The 18,801-nt window shown below is 38.7% G+C and overlaps 1 protein-coding gene and 1 pseudogene across 2 annotated transcripts in view; one reads left to right on the forward strand and one right to left on the reverse strand.

The window, feature by feature from the left end:
* MACROD2 (mono-ADP ribosylhydrolase 2) overlaps window positions 1–18,801 on the forward strand; it is a 2,080,661-nt gene that overhangs the window by 958,661 nt on the left and 1,103,199 nt on the right. The window lies entirely within an intron of this gene.
* Window positions 9,943–10,018, reverse strand: LOC112828101 (U4 spliceosomal RNA; annotated as a pseudogene).

An 18,801-nucleotide genomic window follows, 5' to 3' on the forward strand; every position in this document is an offset into this window, starting at 1 on the left:
TATTTTAAATTAGACCAAAGCCATTTTCAGTTTTTGTAAAATTGATTTATAATCAAAATCATGGTTTTTTTAGACAATTTAATCATATGATATAAAACCATAAAAAAAAAAATCCTGCTACATGGAAGTGGAGTTCAAGCAATAACAAAGGGATAAGAATGATGTGATTCTGAATTAGGGAAGGGCAAATGAGGGCAAATGATTTATTTAAGATCTTTTGTAGAGATAAACAGACTAAATAATCACCCTTACATGTAAGTTGTTAGCACTTCATCTGAATCAGAACACTGTAGGAGTACAGAGCAGGGAGACTCAAGCAAATGTCCAGTTGGTGCTGTCTCTAAATCCTCCTTCAACATACACTAGCACCTGGACTGTGAAATCTGAGGCCTAATCTCTGATCTGAAGAGACACAGATGAAAGCAAAAATTCCACAATCACCCATTCTGTTCTCTGCTTGTCACAATTTACTACCATTAAAACACATGTTAAAAGCATCGGAAGGCAGAAAGGAAGGCTACAGATCTAATAAGCATCATCAGCCTGGAATATGCTTTGTATTTCCAATTGCCTTGCCTCCTCAGGCTCTGATATTTAAAGGTTGGGTTAGATACCTAATGTGTTGGCATAACTTTTTTTTTTTTTTCTTATTCACTTCTCATGATGCAGGTGGTTAGAACTAGGCAATGCTTGTCTTTTACGGCCATCTTTAGAGAAAATCTGTTTCCATATTCTGTATTCACCAGAGGATAATCTCTTCTGGGTTCTTCCTTTTGCCCTTTTGATATATGAGAGTTGACAGCTCTGGTTGAACTTTTATGCCCATTTCCAAATGCGTTCCTTATACTTTTTTAGTCTTCTGTAATGTAACATTGTAGTGCTACGGGGTAATAAACCCAGGAAAATGAAAACGCACCTTACTTGCTTACTGCTGTAGACTGATCATAGTTTCAAAGAAATTAGCCCCACATAGGGGTTATACATAATGATTATTTTATCCATTATGCCTTAGCACAAGGATGCTGTTGTGTAATGAAAAATCAAGGGAATTTTTTGAAGGGACGACTTAATCATCAAAGAGCTAGATTTTTAAAGGCCATTACATGTTTCTGTCTCTTTCTGTTGGTTCTACATGAGTCATCATCTTTACAAAGGAAAATGACATTTCCTCCATTGGAAGTTGGCAGGTTACACATAGAAGCCTTAACTTGTAAGGTTCTCTGCACATGAGACTCTTGAACTGTTCTATTCCTCAGAAACCCTGGTCATTTATAGATTTGTGATTCATAGCATGGAATGTGCTTTGCCAATCTTCCTTCTGTACAGAGTGTGACAACATTCTCTGCTGGCTCGGTATGACCTTTTACATTTATTGTACAGCAATATTTGTATTTGAATATGTACCTTAAACTCTGAACTTGATGTCTTAGTGCACCTCACTGGAAGAAATGCAAAGGGAGAGATACATGACAGGATTTGTCAATTGCCTGATTCACAGGGGCTTAACAAAATGTGTTCCTGACAGCTCCGGCAAGTCTAATGGCCATGGCTTTGGGGACAGATAATTATGGGTCCCAATGTTGTTTCTGTGGTGTACTAATGAATTTGGGCAAGCTATTTGGCTTTTTACATGGTTGTTGAGAAAATGAAACAAATAACATATCTGAATCAATAAGACACCTGGGACAAGTAGCCTCTTGGTGGTGGTTAGTTTTCTTTTTCCCATTCTTTTCTATCCCCTTCTTCACTACTCTGCCTGAATTTAGAGTTTTCTGTAGGTAGTGCTGAGACATTTTTCACTGTTTTCGTTAACTGAGAAGTGTTTGAAGCAGATTTTTTTTTAAATAGGAAGCAATATGTTTAAATGCTCATGCAGCCCCAGAAAATTATATGAAAAAGTCAAACCCACTGTAGCCATGCCAAAGAGATCACTTGAATGAATAGAAATGAGAGTGGAATATTATAAGAGGATGAAATTAGAGCCAGTGCAGACTGATGGCTATGATTTCAACTCTTTCGATTGACATGAGTATTTTTCTTCCTTAGGAGGAAAAAAAAAAAAGGTTCCAGCTTGTTTCTTGTGTTTGTCATCTATATGTAGGCTAGAAAAAGGAAAAAAAAAAAAAATACAAAGGCAGCGACTAATTATAAAAATTTACTTGAAAAGTTCTGAATGCCTCAAAAAATAAAATTAACTTCACAGCTTTACCAGATTGGCAATAATTATATTGGATTTTTGTGATTCCAGTGAATATGGATTTCAACAAAACATACTTTGCATTATTGTGGGGGGAAAAAACCCTCCTAGTATTCAATTTCTTGGCTATTTATCACTATAAATGAAACTATATGTATATAGTTTTTAGTAGAATCCTGTCTTCTACCCATTTAAAACTTTCCCAACATATACTGAGGGTGGATCTTAAGACAGTGTCTTCTCCAAAAGCTTTGTTCAAGGTGAAAGGAAAAAGAAATACGTTGTTAAAGCTGGCTATGCTAGATGGCAGAGGTTCAAGAAGGAAAGAAAAGGAAGACTATAGCATAAATAGTATGTTATCAAGGTTCTTGGTTGCATACTACAGAATCCATCCTATTTAGATTATGAAGAGAACAATATAGCCAAGGATGACATAACTCAAAAAAAAAAAAAAAAAAGCTCAATCACTACACTGTCCAAGCAGAAACAACATTGCTGCTACTACCCACATCTTGACATGTGACAATAAGGTCTAGGTGCCAGAAACTCAGGCATAACTCCTCAGAAGAGCTAGTCATGATGCTTGCCAAAAAGGCATCCTTTCATGAATCTGATACTTTATGTTGTTTGCTTTCATCTTCAGGTTTCACACAGTTGATTCTGCTTCAGGGATCCATATTACATGCCAGCCCTGAGAAGAAATATGGTTTTAGTTCTTTGTCTTCTGTAGTATAGCTGTGAAAGTACGTGGGAAAGTAAGTTGGAACAGGTGCTTATTGAACCACTTGTCAGTATCTGCCACTAATGGGACTGGGCTGAAAAGTATTACAGGTGTTGTAATTATCAGTGCATTTAGCTATTGTCATTATTTTTAAAAATTTAAGCACAGACTGAACTGAGACTTACTAAGTCAGCAATCTGTAAGGACTAGAACTGTTTACTTAGCTTTGCCCACTCTTCATCTTGGATACTAGAATTTTGACTAAAATAGATAGGTAGAATTCACCAACTCCAGAAATCCATGTGTAGCCATATCTTTTGTAAAATATTTTGTAATTCAGAACTTTATGAAAATGATAGAAGTATTATAAAAGGTCAGAAGTGAGTGAACCATTCCTTTGGAAAGAGAACTACATATTAATTGCATTTCATATTAATTTAAGTGTAAATATACAAAACAAACCATGGGTATACAGTGGATTCAGATAGTAAATTCTAGTTTCACTTTATTAAGGAATAGCTGAAAGAATATTTCCATTTTGTTCTGTTCTAGACTCAACCTTGCCCAAGTTTTATAAATCATTTTTAAAACATTGGCTATTTTTACTCTACACTGGCTGATATTCGAGAGTCACTTTCTTTTTCCAGGAGCTCTATTGGTATTTGCAGAAAATAATTGTTATTTTCTTATGCACTTGTTCAAAATTGTCTTTGAGGTACCCAGATTTTATCACAATATGTAGTCAACTCTGCAAAATTCTGGTGGTCAGCTTTACTTGTCAACCCAGGAATGGCTGGAGATTGCTGTTGTCCCCAGACCCCTTTAATCTGAGTCTACTCTTTTTTTTTTAATTGATTTATTTATTGGAGAGGGAGGGGGCAGAGGGAGAGCACACAGGAGAGAGGGGGAAGGGGCAAAGGGAGAGGGAGCAAGCGGACTCATGCTGAGCATGGAGCCCAGGCAGGGTTCGATCTCATGACCCTGAGATCATGGCCTGAGCCAAAACGAAGGGTTAGAGGCTTAACCGACTGAGCTACCCAGGTGCCCCAAATCTGAGTCTATTCTTACTACAGTGTGTTGCATTTTTTGTGTTGGACCCATAACAACCCCCCCGCCCCCGCCCCTGCCACCGCCGACAAAAACAAAAGCAAATTGGGTTTCCTAGGTTGAGCAGAAACACTGATGTTATGCTAAAGTCTGGGTACCATGCATCTTCATACACCAGCTGCAGGATCTCAGGGGTGTTGCTACTTCACCATTTTATGCCTACCATTCATTCCATCAGATCCAGAGATAGTTTGGCTGTGTGATAATGTAGGTACAGAATTAGCATTCTGTCCTCACAGGCTCACAGCCTTTCCAAGTAACCAAACCTTAAAAAACCCTGGTAATCACCTACCTAAGTGTTTCTATTCATTTGTAAACAAACTTCTGAAGCACTTTTCAAAAAGGGGGGAGGGATTTAGAGATACAGATAAATCCTTAATTAGGATGTAGAATTTACCAAGAATAAAAGCCTTAAAAGGTAGTGAATTGAAAGATATTTTTAGTTCTAGGAGGTGTCTAAGGGATACCTAATCCAACTTCCAGGAAACATAAGCAAGGAGTAGTTAAGTGATTTAGCCAAGATCACATAGCTAGTTAGTATCAAAGCTAAGATTAAGACTCAGGTCCCCTGCCTGCCTGGCTGGGAATGTTTTGGAGGTGCTTAAATGGTAAGTCTGCACCCTTCTCCCCCTATACGAAGCATGCATATAAGACCACATGCTGGGAGGGGCCACATTCTGAAGGATGTCTATATGAAACAACCAGGAAAAAAATCAACATAAAATAGGGGCCACATTCTCACATCCCTTCTCAAATTCACTGGAGTTTCTCTATTTTGTGACAAAACTGTATTGAAGTATGCACAATAAATGACACCAGCATTATTTTCACATCTAGAAATACCTTGAGAGCACTTTTCCTGTTTTAAATAACTAGCCACAACCAACTATAGTAATTGCTTACACTTAAAGCATGATTTGCTCTGTTCCTGTATCCTCTTAGGGGAAAAAGTAAGGGAATTTTATGAAGGAGTTTAAAATGAGAGAAATTAATTTTTACATGTCAGTAAATACTTTTTTAAAAAAATATAAAAATGCATTTTAGTGACAATCATTGTAGTCATTACATTTCTCATTTTCACAAATATGTTGTCAAGGTACAATAATTTCCCATCAGTATATAAAAAGCCATATTTGAGTTCTCAGGTCTTTACTTGAATAGGGAAAAATGAGAAGTTGGGATTAGCGATATTTATAGCAGATGTGGGGTTCTGAGCACAGATTCTGGAATATCACTATCCATGTTCAAATCCAGATCTTCCATTTCTGAGCTGTGAGATCCTGGGCAAGTTAACTTGCATTCTCTTCACCTCAGTGTTTTCATCTGTAAAGCACCTAACTTTCAGCAGTGTTGGGAGATAGAGATGATGCATGTCAGGTGTGTGCTATGTGCCTTGCTCAGAGTTAATATCAGTGTTAGAATTCTACATGTCTAGTTTCTATTCATATTGTTTTAGTTCAAATGATATTTATGGAGGAGCTACCATGTCCCAGGCACTGTTCTAGGCCCTGGAGACACAGACATGACAGACAAAGTATTTATTTAGGATCCTGAATATTTTCTAATTCCAGATAAAAATTAGAAAGCAAACAGAAAATGTGCATTCATACACACAAAACATGATTTTCTTTAAGAAATTTCGTGATCAGTTTTGGGAGACTTAGTAAAAAGTTTTAAGTGAAATCCAAATAATTTTTTAAAAGTAAACATAAGTGAATACATTCCACACAGCTTCCAATTATTATTAAATTCTTTTTTTTAAGATTTTACTTATTTGAAAGAGAGATAGAGAGCACAAGTAGGCAGATAGGCAGGCAGAGGGAGAGGGAGAAGCAGGCTCCCTGCCGAGCAGGGAGACCAATGAGGGACTGGATCCCAGGGCCCTGGGATCATGACCCGAGCTGAAGGCAGCCGCTTAACCGACTGAGCCACCCAGGTGCCCCAATTATTATTAAATTCTTACTAAATACACCAAAGAGCTGAACAAACAGAATAAACCATGTACACCTGGAATGGAATAAAGGAAGCAGTGTGGAGAAAGGTCCTGGAACTGGTTTTGCCTCTGATTCTGGGAAGGAGAGGACCAGGCATGGGCACAATCCTTATACGACCTTCCCCACTCCCTTGAGAGAGTTCTTGTTATGGACTCTGCAGATGTTGTCCAGAATGAAGACTTTTTAATTTAGAGACATTGTTCCTTCAAATGGAAATGAGCTAAAGAAAAGAGCCATGACACTGACTTTCAGCTAAGCAGGAGGCCGGCCCTGGGCAGAGGCGGAGTACAAACCTTAACCTTTAGCATTCCTCAGCTCTGGTTCCCTCTTCTCTCCATTGCTACCTCGCCTTCCCTCCCTTCTTATGCATCACATAAAACCTTTGAAAAGTCATCCATCTCACTTCCTTAAACATAGATGTCCATACATACACCTTCATTCGTATATTTTCAAATTTGAAATGATCCTGAATGGTCAATTAAAGTTGAAGGGTAAAGAGCAGAGAGAATGATAAGAAAGATGGAAGATGCAACTGTAATTTCTGGCCACTTCAAGACATGATGCCAGTGTTTATTCCTTTTATACAAACATAATTGTTGAGATTTTCAAATAAATATTAACAGAATAGAGTAGTTTTCGGAGAAAAAATTCTAACATGACTGCCTTCCTTCTTTGTCCTTCATGGAGAATCATCAGAGTTGTCAACCTCATGCTTCATGGCTTTTGAAACCTTGAACTTTAACAATAACAACAATAAAATTATCCATGCCAGAAATTACTGTCCTTTTTGGATAAGTTTGAAGTCTTTTTTTTTTTTTTTTTAAAGTTTAAAGTCTTATTCAGTTTTCTTACAATCCTGTAAACAGATAACACACCATCGTTATCTGTGGCAACAAGGATACAGCTGGCATGGATAATTAAAACACTAACATTGGCTCCTCCAAACCATGTTCTCTGCATCTTAGCACAGAAATAGAGCATTAGAATTTTTAACCACTTGGGGCGCCTGGGTGGCTCAGCTGGATGAGCATCTGCCTTCGGCTCAGGTCGTGATCCCAGGGTCCTGGGATGGAGCTCACATCGGGCTCCCTGCTCAGCAGGGAGCTTGCTTCTCCCTCTCCCTCTGCCTGCCGCTCCCCCTTCTTGTGCTCTCTCTCTCTCCCTCTCTGTGTCAAATAAATAAAAAAATCTTTAAAAAAAAAAAGGAATTTTTATCCACTAAGATATTTTTCAAAGTTTCTATTGGTATAAGTGGTTTAATGTCTCAAAATTAATTAATCAATTTATTTATTCAGAAGTCATTAGTCTTTGAAGAAAAGAAATAAAAATGTATATTGTTTTAATCTTTTTAAAGTTTTTATTTAAATTCATTTAGCCAAGGTATAATACATCATTGGTTTTTGATATCATGTTCAATGATTCAATAGTTCAGTATAATGTATCGCCCTTTGTAGACAAAACTAACTTCTACAAAAAAATACCTAGCCATTTAAAAGTACCCTTGCTATTTATAGAAGAAAAATAACATAAGCTACTTTTCTTTATTAAAGATGCTTGTTTTCTATGAAATTTGCACAATGGGGATGTGAATTTTTATTTTATTTATTTAAAACATTTATATATTTATTTTGTGCTAAGGATTGTTTTAAATGCTATATAAGTGGTAACTCCTTCAGTCCCCATAACCTATGAGAGAGGTATTATTATTATTATTATTACTATTATTTACATTTTACCATTAAGAAAACAGCTCAGGAGCTCAAGAGAGGATAAACAACTTGTCTGTGGTAGTACCACTGGTAAGTGGCAGAGCCAGGAATCAAATCCAGCTCATCTGGCCCCCAGAATTTCTTCTTGTGACCACTATGCCCTGCTGCTCCTTGTAGCATATTGAAGGGTCGCCAAGGCAGAAGAGCTCAGATATGTATCCAGTGAACCAGACATCTGTCTGCCCTTCTGGCTCCTCCAGGATGTCAACATTCCCCATAAAATGGACGTAAACCTCTGATGAGACAGGATGTGTACAGAAAACCATGGGACCAACACCTGATTCTAAACACATATTGAGGCAATATAACGGGGCCATATTCTCATTAGCTTTTTTTTTAAAACAACTCCTAAGCCATAACCCTCTCTACCTTCATCAGCCTGTCTCCCCACTAGATTAGCTGTCCATATCAATCATGGTGGAAGTGCAAAGTGCTGAAAAAGCGGTGGAGGGAGGAGGAGGTGACTAGGGATGCAGTCAGTAGAGGTCCCGGTGTGAGAGTGTGTCTGTGGGATGGGGGGTTGGAGTGGGGGACCAGGGCATGGTGGGTGGAGGTGGGGCTGGGGAAGCAGACCGGGTAAGGGCTGGGAGGGGGGTGGAGGTAGTGAGTGAGTGAAGGCAGTGGAAGAAAAGGTAGGCGGTGGTGAGCAGGTCAAGGGGGATGAGGAGGAGGTAGTGGCTGTAGTTGTAGGGCGGGGTTGCCTCATTTGGGCCTCTGAAGATGAACTGTTCCTGCCTTGTACGGAATGCTTCCTTCCATAATTAGTTCTGATTCACATACACACACACAAAATGTTCTTGTGAATAAAGAGGACTCAGACCATCCCCTCTTACGTTATCAAAACAAAGACGTACTTTAATCCCAATCAGAACTGCTGCCCTGACTCTGGCCCAGTTTGGAGTAGGAAAACCATTTGGTTACAGTGTTTTGACAATCGGCTTCCAGTCAGTAATAAGGAGCTTTTCAATTAGCATCAACATCCTGGTTTTCTGTGGGCACTACAACAATGTGCTGCTTTTTCTTACTCTTGGAGGCTGCCAGATGCTCACTTATTACCTATCACTAAATATCTGATATTAATCATTGATATGCTTTTAAAATAAGTTCGTCATATACATTAAAGGTCATAGGACTTACGATGGCTTGTTTGCAATAACCAGTTGTTAAGACTTACATGGAGTTTGAAACACGAAAAAAGTGGACTTTTTTTTCCCCCCGATAAGATATTTGATGTTTGAGTGTGCTCTGAGGATATGATCTTAACAAAACCCAAACCAAACAGAAACAGAATTTGTGGTCGGGGAGAGAATTCTTTTCAAAAATATTCTTTCTCTCATGATATGTTACAGATCAAATGGCTTCAGAGCCATTGTTTGGTCAGCACTGAGGACGGTTTCAAATATTAATGTAGAATGACACATGTGTGCTGGAAATCACTCTGTGCCCCTGAATGTAATTTTTTAAACAGCTTATTGTAGGCTAGGGCTTGACTTCTGACTGAATATTCCATTTAGATTTATGCATATGAGCCTCGAATTTTAAGAAAGAGCAGAAAACTATTTTGTTTGCTTCTGAAGGTGCAAACTTTTGGCTATATGTTTGCATCGTGCCTTCTATCCAGACTTCTTTAATAGGTGAAATCATTTGCAAAGAAGGACAGCTATTTCCTTGCCAGGGTGTAATCCAGTGTGGGGGTTCTCTAAATGCTAATTAATTCCAACCTCAACTATTTCACCTGCTGCTTCAAAGGCTGGCAGCTTGTATTCATCACCTGAATGACAGCTGTTTCTAACCTCTTTTCCCTGAAAAGAAAGAAATTAAATAAACCTTTTGCATGCTAATCACTGACATTCCGAAATGACAGTTGAAAAGTGCTTCAGTGTGCATGTAAGACGGGCTTGAATTGAAAGATTTTGTCTGCAGCCACCAACGGTTGAATTTTGACTAGATATTTTCAAAACGTAGAGGGTGGCAGGCAACCGACGAGACAGTATTAGCACAAGTGAGGATGTTGATAAGATGAATCATTAAAACAGGCTTTAAGTATATTAAATGCCTACATTTAAGCAAGTTGAACGATATACATTTTTTTTTTAATTCAAGTTGTGTAGGCTTTGTCAAAGCAACTTAATACATTTTTTTTTCTTTTTTACCCATTGGATTTTTCAATTAGCAATCATCGCGCCTCGGATAAACCTCATTGGCTACAATACTGCCACTGCGCAAAGCTTACCCATTGGATTTTTATCTGAGTCAATATTGCTTGTACAAACAGCAAGTGTTTTACAAGCTGTTTTTCCTTTAGGGTTCGTTCAGTCTATTTAATTGTCTCATAATAATGACTGCTATCATATTGTTTCCCAGTCACAGGGTTGTCCTTTGTCAAAATGGATTTAGTTTTCTACCATAATTTCAATTTTTACTTTTTACAATCATGACTTGAGTTCAGGGCATTTGACTGAGAGTAAGTAGTACACAGAGAATATCTTCTCATACAATAAACATGCCCCAGTATAGTTTTGGGCAGGCTTATTTAACCTTCATGAAAGACCAACATCTAGATATTAGTAATGGATTATGTCTCTTGATTTATTTAAAGATGACCCTTAATATCATCCTCTGCATGTTTCTGACTTTCTAATGAGGTCCCACATGGTATTGTTCAGTTATAGTTTATGTACAGAGTATATGTACTTCATCAACTTAAGTTGCTTTAATGAAGCCTACTTTTTTATTTTTGTTTGTTTTGAGAGAGAGAGAGAGAGTGAGAGAGAGCACAGGAGCAGGGGGGAGGGGCAGAAGGAGAAGGAGAGAGAAAATCTTTAGCAGGCTCCATGCCCAGCTCAGAACCCTACTTGGGGCTCGATCTCATGATCCTGAGATCAGCACCTGAGCCAAAATCAAGGGTCAGATGCTTAACCCACTGAGCCACCCAGGTGCCTGGAAGCCTACTTTTTGATACAGAAAGTCTGTTGTAATGCTATTATCATTCAGTTATTTTACTACAGTAAAATTGACCTCAGTTGGTGCACAGTTGTATGAATTAATACATATGTAGATTTCTATAACCACTGTCACAATCAGAATATAGAACACTTCTATCATCCCCCAAAACACCCCTCTGTGTGATCCCTTTGTAGTCATATGCTCCCCTCAGCCCTAACTCCTGGTGATCACTGCGAAGGTATTTTGTTCATATTAAGATACAAAGAAGAAGATGAAGAGGAAGAAGGGAGGAGGAAAAATGTTTTAAAAAATGGGCGGAGGGAAGGAGAAGTGAGGAGAGAGAGAGGGAGAAAGGAAACTTAGGGATGCAACCCAGCAAAGTGTTCATTCAACTCTAATCAGGGATTTTATGCATGCACTAAGATGATCTGTTGTCACCTTGGCATCATTCCCACCTTCCTGGGCTCTAATGCAGGGGAGAAATTGAGAAACACTTACCCCAGGATCCTCTTTCCTTTATGGTTCAGATTCCAGACTGCCAGTTAGAAGAACTGATGTGGAAACTGGGAAGCAGAAATGGAGCCCCCTGATGTGTGGGCAGATGTGGGATTCCTGGTGGCTTAGTGGCTTGAGAACCACTGACTTCACTGCTGTAGACTGTAATCACTGGTGGGAAATTTCTAGGGACTTTCCAGAACAGCTTCCCCATAAGCCTTTGCGAACCACCACTTCGGTATGTCAGGGTGAGGTCTCCAGCGCACCTCCTTGTCTTTCTGGTGGCAGCTTCCCAGAACTTCCACAGTGACTCTCCTTACCTATCCACTCCAGCTTGCCCATCATTTGTGGAAAGCCTACTTCCCATATTAAACTCATGGTTCCTGGAATATCTAAGAGCAGCTTTGTTTTTGTGCCCAAACCCAGATTACTGCACAGTTTTAAAAGGCAATGTATTTGTGGCCCGCATTTAAAAATTGGGAGATTTCTCTTTGAAGTCCTCGCTGCCATTTTGCCTTTGAAAAATCAAAAGGTGAGGAAGAACTCGACCAGCATTCATTCTTGCCTGAAGACATTTGTGCAGAGCTGAGGAGTAGCTCCTCCTTTTAAAAAAGATACGATTCTCCACTTCACCACCCAGCCCCGTGTTTGCATTTGTGCCCCTGCCCCTCTAAATAATATCACTGTAGTCTAAGAAAAGGGATTTAATTTAATAAATATATGAAAGTCTTACCAATTACAGCATTGTTTCCTAGGAACTCCTGGGTGTATGGAGATGTATAAGACAAACCCAATGTGTTTAAAGAACTTGGAGGAGAAAGTAAAGGGCATAGAAGCTAGAATATGACTGTCATATCATAACAAAATATATGGAATGACTTTTTTGTAAAGGAAAGTAAACTCAGTAGCTAGCTGTTTGGGTATTTTTAATTATCGAAATAGATTTTTCAGATTGATTTTTATGGCAGTTTCACTTGTTATTAATGCTCCAGTTATTATTGATGAATTTTATCTGCATTTCATTAGGAATTTCATAAAATGTAAACTTAGTAAATGTTATGGGATATGTTTTTCCAAGTAAGCAAATTCTCAGTATATATTCATTTAGAATATTTTTTTCTGTTAATCACCATCTTTTCCTTTTATATCTAAATACAAATATATGTGCATATTTTAATAAAAAGTTATATTTCACAAAAATTTGAGCTTAAATTTTCCCCCCAAATATTGTGCAGAATACCCTGTTTAAATACTCTTTTTAAATTATTAGGTTAATTAATTCTATGTTAACTCATTCTATATATATTGTAACCTTTTCTCTGCTTGATGTTACATAAATCTTATAGCATATAATTTTTGAAGCAGGATTTTTACTTTATATTAGAGTTTTTTAATATGCTGAAATAAAAATATAGTAATAAGCCATTGATCAATGTAAGATTAACATCTGTTGATACTTGTTTCCTCTGGGTAAAAGTAGACCTCAGTTTATTAATGTAGAATAAAGAATGTAAGAGCTTCATAGTGACAGACAATAGCATACTCCATATAGTAATTCATAGAAACTACCTTTTAGAGTTTGGGGTTTGGGTTTTGTTTTGTTTTGTTTTTAAATTCACTTATATCTCTTTTTTGGAAGAGGAAAGAGATCCAAATTTATATTCTCCCCCAGTTGCTGATAAAAGTATGAGCAATATATACTCTGTTGTGTGTGTGTGTGTGTGTGTGTATTATAGATGATAGATAGATAGATAGATAGATAGATAGATAGATAGATAGATAGATAGATGATAGATAGATTTTTGCTGGAGACAAAGAGGACACTTATTTGGGTAACTCAAAAACTACATGTTTGATCCTTTCCAGATGGCCATATATCTGGCTGCCAGATCCTTGGTTCAGCCCATTCCCTGTCTCCTAAATACCCCTTTGTGCTTTTCTAAGAGTAGAGCACATCTTAGGGTTGGTGGGAATTCCTTGTTAGAGCAGGTCCCGGTTTCACTGAGCAAGCTCGGAAATAGTCTCTGGAGTCCTACAGAAAAAGTTCACATAATTCAACAAATGCACCTCTTTAAAAGATGCATTTTGCTCTATGAGGATGCATCTTTTTTCCTTACGGAGGATCAAGGTGGAGTTATTAGGATAGTTGGGAAGGCTTGCATGGATTCAGTTTCTGGCTCTATCATTAACTGGCAACATGCCCTTGGTATGCTCTGCAAATTCCCCAATGCTCAGTTTACTTCACCTAAATGGAGTCACCAGCCGTACCTACCTCACAAGGTGGTGATTCATGTAAAGGGTTTAGCACTGTATTTAATTCACAATAAGTGGGTAGCAAGCAGTGACTGATGGTAATAATATGTATTGATGCTAAGGTATTTGTGCCAAAACAGTGGTTCTCAAATTTGAATGTGCATCAGAATCATCTGGAGGGCTTATTAAAGCACAGATCTCTGGGGCCCACCTGCAGAATTCTAATTCAGTAGATCTGGGTGAGACCCTAGAATTTGCATTTCTAAGTCATTCTCAGGTAATGCTGTTGCTGCTGGCCCTGCTGACCACACTTTCAGAACCACAGAACCAGACGCTTATACTCCAGACTATTCCTTTTGGGTAGTTTGGTTGTGTAACAGACTGAAGTATCAGAAGGATTAAATTCTTCAGCCTTTGGGCAGTGTTTCTAAAACCATGATCCCAGTGGTCCAGTGCTGACTCAGTGTCTATTTATCAAGGTTCAACAAAATTGAAATCCCTGTATTTATTTACATCTCTCTCAGATATGTAGGGGAACCCACATATAAAGCATTCAATATCTCATCAACACTTTCTGTCCTGCTTTTCACGTCCTGAACCTTCAAGGAGCAGCTCACCCACCTACCCCAGAGCAACTCCCCCGGGACATCATAGGGCTGTCATTAGGTTGCTTCAGTCTAGCTCTCCTTTGGCACAGAGCACCTGTCGCAACCCCCATGCCCCTACCACTGCTAATTGCAGTTCTTTGGGGCAGTGATTTTATTTTGCTCTGACTACTCTTCAGGAGAGAATCTTTTTCCTTGAATTTTGTCAGAGGAGGGTTTGGAGTATGCTAAACAGACAATGGACAAATAATTAAAGGGGATGGGGAATGGCTGTGAACCAAATATTTCATTCCCTCACACTTAATTGAAAATGCCACCTTCGCTTTGGTGGTATTATTTCAATCAGCTTTTTCACTAGATGTGGACCCTGCTCAAACACCATTTGCTTATTTTGTCTTTGAAGATGGGTGACATCTATCTCTCGTCATTTGTGACAGGCCTTTGCCAAGTGCTTTGCATACAACATCTCCTTTTATCTTTCTAGTGAGTCTATGGCCTCAGAAATAGGGTGACAAAGGTATTCACAGTAGAAAGATTTTGACTGTTCCCAGGAGCTCTAATGGAAACATAGACCCATCCTCTGATGTCTTGCTGGTGCCCTCTGTCATTTGACCCTGTGACTCTGAAACACACAGAATCAGCCTCCCCGGGCACAGAGCAGGGCAGAGGATCATAGAGAATGCATTGGGGTAGCAGACAGAGGACAAAGAATGATGAGTACCTAAATGAAAATTTAAGAAACTAAGGCTTTATGACATTAGGTATTTTGCCCAAAGTAGAACTTTTACTAAGAAATAGAACCGGGATTTGAACTCAGAGCCATTTGACTCAAATGGTAGTCAGGTTGATGGAGCATGCCTTCCTTTTAAGAGCCTACAAAACAGACTGACATTACAAAGCACTTTATGTGTATAATCAGAATTATCTTTTTACATATATGAATAGATGGGATCATTCAGGTGTAGAAGCATTCTCTCCTCTGTTTTGAGATACCCTAAAATGGAAGGCTAAATAGTCAGTTATTTATAGAAAATATGCATAGTTTTCACTGTGATAGCCACTCAGCAATGAATACAACTCTCAGAATTATGCTTTAGGGATTTGGCTTTTCTCTGCCACTGGCCACACATTTAACTAACCAAAGTGTTCACTTCAGTTCCAGAAAGATGTTTTTCTCTGTACAATCAAAATTCAAGTGTGGGTGCCCAAAAAGGGAATTAACTTTTCAGAAATAGTCTTTACATATCTAAGTTTGGACTTTTTAACTCCAATTAAAGTTCAGCATAAAAATAATACATTATCATTTAGTGGAAGAAATTCATCTTTCAAATAAGGGTATTACTTTAGCTATTGCAGAGCACCCACTTTCTGAGGAATTTCTTCTCCCCTTCAAAGACAGAGTTTTATTATTGAGTTCCCTATAAATGTTCAAATGTGACTTACAGGTCAAAAATCATAGTTTAAGTGGATTTGATGGATTTTCAGAAATCGTTTATAAAATTATTTTAGGTCACTGCTTGTTTCAATTGAAGCATCAAACTAACAGTGAATAAAAAGTATTGCCAGTGCTTGGACAAGCTGATTGCCTGGTGAATGTGGCTCTTTTAAAAAAATATTTGCCTAGGGGCACCTGGGTGGCTCAGTCAGTTAAGCATCTGCCTTCAGCTCAGGTCATGATCTCAGGGTCCTGGGATGGAGTAGCATGTCAGGCTCCCTGCTTAGTGGGGAGCCTGCTTCTCTCTCTGCCTGCTGCTCCCCCTGCTTGTGCTCTTGCTCTCTCTCTCTGACAAATAAATTAATAAAATCTTTAAAAAATAATAATAATAAATAAAAATAAAAATAAATATTTGCTTATCCACACTAGCGAACATGACTGGATCCATTGTTTATTTATTATTATTTTTTCTATATATATATTTGAGTGCCTATTATGTGATAGGCCTTATGCTTCAAATATGTTTATATGTTAATTTTACACTTTGGTGAGAGACTGCTATAATAGGTATCATTGTTGAGAGTGCCTGTCATGTGCCCAGCACTCAACATGTATAATCTCTAAGGATCTCAACAACCCTATTATATTCTTATTATTTTTCTACTTTACCCTCGTTTAACTGAAGCTCAGAGAAACTGAGCAACTTGGTAAAGTTCACAGAGTTGTGATTTTAAATCAAGTGCATATAAGGATAAATATAGGATTTTTTCTACCATGTTTGCTCTTGTTGTCCCTTCTTGAACATCTCTGAGGTTGTTGCCTCAGCGGAACTTTTGGCAAGAAGAGACATACTGGCTCCTAGTGTCTGATTTCTCAAAAATCTGATTCTTGAAAACTTGGGGTCAGGCTGAAGTAAGAGTCAGGGCCTCATTAGGGTAGAAGACTCCTGAGACTGGGCCATAGTAAGGTTGGGTTCTGTCATTGTAGGCTACTAGAATGGCCCACCTGGGTGCCCAGACTTACACTGTCTGCATACACTGGGTGCTCATTAGAGACTGTACTCCTCTGGTCCAGGGGAGATGGCTCTTCCACCGATCTTTTCTGTTATGGGACATGGCAAACAGTCTTTCCTGGGCCTAAGGGAATAATTGGATTAGAATCCCAGGATTCAGAAGAAACCATTGGATCCAAGATTTCATGGCAGGGCTTCAACCCTGGGATTCTAGAATCTTTCATCAAAGTAAGAATGACCTCGCCAACACCAGAGATCTGGTTCCATCAATGAATCAACAAGTCCAATAAGACCTGGGGACATATGCAGGACCACAACAGATGTGGTTTTGGTAGGTTCATTGGTTCAGAGGGGGATGCCTACTTAGTGCACAGGAATTTCTGGGGAATAAGACCCTGGTTCCAAGCTTACACCCTGGACTGCCTCTGGACTTCAGGGTCTCCACTGAAGGGATGTCTTAAATTTTGGGAGAAGCAGCTTTTGACATTCCTAGAGACATTTCCTGGGCCTCAGGGCTAATGCAGGTCCTGTTTTAGGGAAAATGTTTTAGCAGGAGACTTGAGGCCAGGAGAACCTGACATTTCAAAGTATGGTTTTCACACTTGCAGTCATTGAAAGGCTAAGGATGATTTATTAGCTTGCTGGGTCCAGTTTTTTTCTGCCACATTACCAAGGAACCATTCAAATTTAGTGCATCTTCCTCCAATATAAGGCTTGCATGTAGAAAATCAGTGTAGCTGATTGACTACCAACAAACATCAGATATCTCTATGTACGAGTGGAAGTCAGTTGGGGAATGAGACTTGAGGATTATGGATTAGAAGGGTAGAGGCTTAGGGCCTTGATTTACTTCTCCATGGTTCTCATGAGTGGGCCAGCTCTGGTTGCTCTCAAGGAGGTCTGGGAGCAGGTATCAGATCCCCATATATAAAGATAGTGAATTTCAGGAGCAAAAAATCCAGTCCTTATAGGTCCCAGAGTCTGGGCAAGACAAACCCAACTAATGTGAGTAAAATAACCTAAGCAACTCACTTCTCCATTACAGCTGTGTGAAACCATTTCCATATTTTCCAAGTTCATAAAATCATGACAATTCCGTGCTCAAAAGAAAACCTCTTTGGCCTTCCTGAAAGGAAGGAAGACATTCTACATGAGTTCCTTTGCTTTCCTGCCCTATCACTCAATGTCTCTTATCTTACCCCATGTTTCCTCTTGTGTTTTTTGTCTGTTTGTTTTTTTCATGACAGAGTAAAGCAACCTTCCTCCCTTTTATTTTTATTTTTTTAAAGATTTTATTTATTTATTTGACAGAGACATAGCGAGAGAGGGAACACAAGCAGGGGCACTGGGAGAGGGAGAAGCAGGCTTCCTGCCGAGCAGGGAGCCCAAAGTGGGGCTTGATCCCAGGACTCTGGGACCATGACCAGAGCTGAAGGCAGACGCTTAACGACTGAGCCACCCAGGCGCCCCATCCTTCCTCCCTTTTAGAGCTGGCTTCCCATTCTCTTCTCCAGGCTCATTACCCACAACTTAAAAGAAAATAGCTGATGTGGAGAAGTAAGGTTTTATTGGAAGTACATTCCCAATCTCTGAGGCCTCTCCCACACTTCCCTGCCTTTCCCTCTGTGTCTTACTTACCAGTGGCCATGGGTTTCACAAATTACTGTTTTTCTTTATTTCAAATTGATTTTGCTCTATCATCAAGCTATCAGATTGCAGTACCAATTCTAAGTAATTGTGCCTGGAATTTGCATGATTTGTAAAGTACAGACAAAGGAAAATGGAAATTCAGCTTCCTGGTTCCCACCACTTGCTGAGCATGTCTTATATCGGTTTGATTTTGTTTGATTACATGAGTTGAGGTTCATGGTTAAGTATAAAGAAATTAAGTGTAATGTTGCCATCTAATAGTTCAAAGGAAATGTAATTTATATCTGTAATTAAAATTGTGTTCTAGTATATTTGAAGTGCTAAGATCTATGCTCAGAGAGAGGTCTTAAATATTTCCAGCTTAATTGAAATTGAGATTTTTGACTGTGGTTATGTTTTCTGAACTTGCTTTCTTCCTAAGTTGACCTTATGCAGAAAACAACTTATTAATATTTAAGTAGCTAATGCCAGTACTGTCTTCCTTCAAAAGCAACCCACATGTCTCATTAGCAGCTCACAACTTTAGTCAGTATCCAGTAAAAAGTTTTCTTGATTACTTTCTTTAAGGACTGAGTTTTATAATATTTGCCTCATCTTTCCATACCATATATCATCAG

Source organism: Callorhinus ursinus, unplaced genomic scaffold (genome assembly GCF_003265705.2).
Source record: "Callorhinus ursinus isolate GAN/ISIS: 27379988/994484 unplaced genomic scaffold, GSC_fseal_2.0 scaffold29, whole genome shotgun sequence".
Classification (NCBI taxonomy): Eukaryota; Metazoa; Chordata; class Mammalia; order Carnivora; family Otariidae; genus Callorhinus; species Callorhinus ursinus.